Raw genomic sequence first — 2268 nt, 5'->3', positions numbered from 1 at the left:
CAGGAGAGTGTGCAAACACTGTCCCCCATTACCACAAATTGTGCAGTCGAGTTTCCTAAATTTGGAGAAATCAAAGGGCTCAGTACATCCGGAGTGCAATGGATAAGCCTTTTTTTTTTTTGGAAAACCATCTTCCTGATCATGGGATCTCCCCGGCGCCTGTACCACAACAATGCAAGATACCAATAATAGAAGAAATTGTGTGAGAGAGAACAGAGCATATGTGAGAAGTCTCTATCTGCTCAATTTGTCTGTAAACCTAAAACTGTTCTAACAAGTAATGTCATAAATTTTTTAAAAAATGTAATGATGCAACACCCTCAAATCAAAGTGTTGCTGGCATCCTATAACTGCATAGTTAATACTAGCCCTTGAGGTGCACCAACCTGGAGTCTGACCAGGCCTATGCCATCAGCCTCTGCAGCCTGGCAGTTCCCCTGGAATCTGGCTGTGGAAACATGTAGGTCAAGGTGGCCGCAGAGCTCCATATGGTGCAGAGAGAACACTGGAATGTGGTGACAGCGGGGAGAAACCATCGGAGGGCCGAGGTCGGTGAAGATCCAGGACGACTCAGATTCAGCAGCTGCCCCACCCGCGGCCACAGAGCAAAGGACAGGGAGGACAGGAACTGAGAGCTACCGGATGAGGTCGCTGCCTGAAAGATAAAAGCAGCTCAGGAGGCTTTGGTCAATTTTGAGAATGGGAAGCAGGAAAATGAGTTGAAGTACGACTCGAATGTTCCGTGGTGGCTTGAGCCACCAGTCTTCCAGGTAACAGCACGCTCGCATACTGTACTCACAGAGCCGCATTAAAAACTCTTCTGCTGTTGCCACGGGGTGAGAACGTGCCCCTCAACCCCTCCCTCCGGTTCTGAAAACACACTCAGACTGGCCACTCAGGACACGCTGTTCTCACATGGGGCACATGAGGGCGTTGATACCAGGGAGTGGGCCAGGCCGCCTGCGCCTCGCCGCCTCGGGAGCCTCCGCTCAGGTGACAGGGGACCGCCACAGCCTCTGGGGCTGCAGCCCGCCCTGTGCCCCTCTTCCCTGCGCGTCCCCCTCCGCCGAATGCGAGGCTGGGAGAGGCTTTCAAAAGTGGCCGACGTTCAAAACTTTAAAACTGGCCGCTGAGCCACGTAAACGTCCGGAGGCTGGAAACGTCGACGGGGAGCCCGTGGGCCGCGCTGAGCTCCGCTCCCAGGACCCAGCGGCCGCCTCAGTCTTGGGGACGCGGGTGGGCGGAGAGGGGGTGAACCCGGAAAGCGGAGGAGGAGCACGAAGGGGAGGGAGGAAAGAGCCCAGAAGAAACACTGTCAGCTGCTCACACCCGACCTCACCCCTCAGGGCGCCAGCGGCCTGGGTGCTCGCGGTGCGACGGGTGGGGCCGCGGCCGCTTCGGCTCCCATCCGGTTCCCAACAGAGAGAGGACGCGCCGTCCCCCGACGAAGCCGGCAGCGCCCCGCGCGTCTACCCTTGCACCTGGGTCCCAGGGAGGGGACACCCCACGACGTGCCTAGCCCTGTCCTGAGGATGTTCAGAGCTGCCAGGGCAGCGGCGAGAGGACAACTGCAAAGAAGGGGAAAGGAAGTTTGGGGGTTTTTTGGCGTTTGGGTTTTTTTTTCTGGCGGGAATTTTACCTCAGGCAGAAAACTCTAGAAATGCCGGCAGAGCAGGCGCATTTGGGGGAGGCCGCCAAGCCCTCCCCTGTCGCTCCTCCCGAATGGACTTCGTGTCTTTCCACGACGTACAAACCTGAGGGCAGGCGAGTCAGGCGCCTCCTGGCGTCGCGGAGGAAGCGGGCTCGGGGCGGGGGGACGAGAGCGCCCGGCGGGAGGCGGGTGCTGGGCCCGCGGGGCTGCGCGCGGCCTGGCTCCGCGGCGGGAGGGGCGGGCCTGCGGCGGTTCCATGGTGTCATGGTGAGCACTCTGGACTCTGAATCCAGCGATCCGAGTTCGAGTCTCGGTGGGACCTTTCCCTTTAGGCCGCGCCGGCGTCTTTTACTCCCGCCGCCAGAACTCAGTCTCCTGCCGAAGCCCGCGTTCCTCCGGCTCCTGTTCCTGCCACCGCAGGCACCTGGCAGCCGCGTCCCTGACCTCTGCCGGCTCCTTCTCAAGAAAACCGGCTTCTCCGACCTGCGCGGTCCACATGGGCAGGTGGCGCGCAGGTGGGGGACGAGCCCGGGGTGTCCCCGCTGGCCCCGGGCGGTCAGCCCGTCTCTGGCCATCGGAGGCCCGGCCCCGCCGCCAAGCGGCGCAGCGACCGAGCC

At 60.7% G+C, this 2268-nt stretch overlaps 2 non-coding genes across 2 annotated transcripts; one reads left to right on the top strand and one right to left on the bottom strand.

Moving 5' to 3' along the window:
- Nucleotides 1-165, bottom strand: LOC130841991 (U1 spliceosomal RNA). The gene has a single exon (XR_009050322.1). It is a non-coding gene; the product is annotated as a U1 spliceosomal RNA (small nuclear RNA).
- Nucleotides 166-1901: 1736 nt separating this feature from the next.
- On the top strand, nt 1902-1973 carry TRNAQ-CUG (transfer RNA glutamine (anticodon CUG)). Its single transcript has one exon. It is a non-coding gene; the product is annotated as a tRNA-Gln (tRNA).
- Nucleotides 1974-2268: the final 295 nt, after the last annotated feature.

The sequence above is a fragment of the Hippopotamus amphibius genome, chromosome 1 (genome assembly GCF_030028045.1).
Source record: "Hippopotamus amphibius kiboko isolate mHipAmp2 chromosome 1, mHipAmp2.hap2, whole genome shotgun sequence".
Taxonomy (NCBI): Eukaryota; Metazoa; Chordata; class Mammalia; order Artiodactyla; family Hippopotamidae; genus Hippopotamus; species Hippopotamus amphibius.
This window is presented reverse-complemented; position numbering and strand designations above follow the sequence as displayed.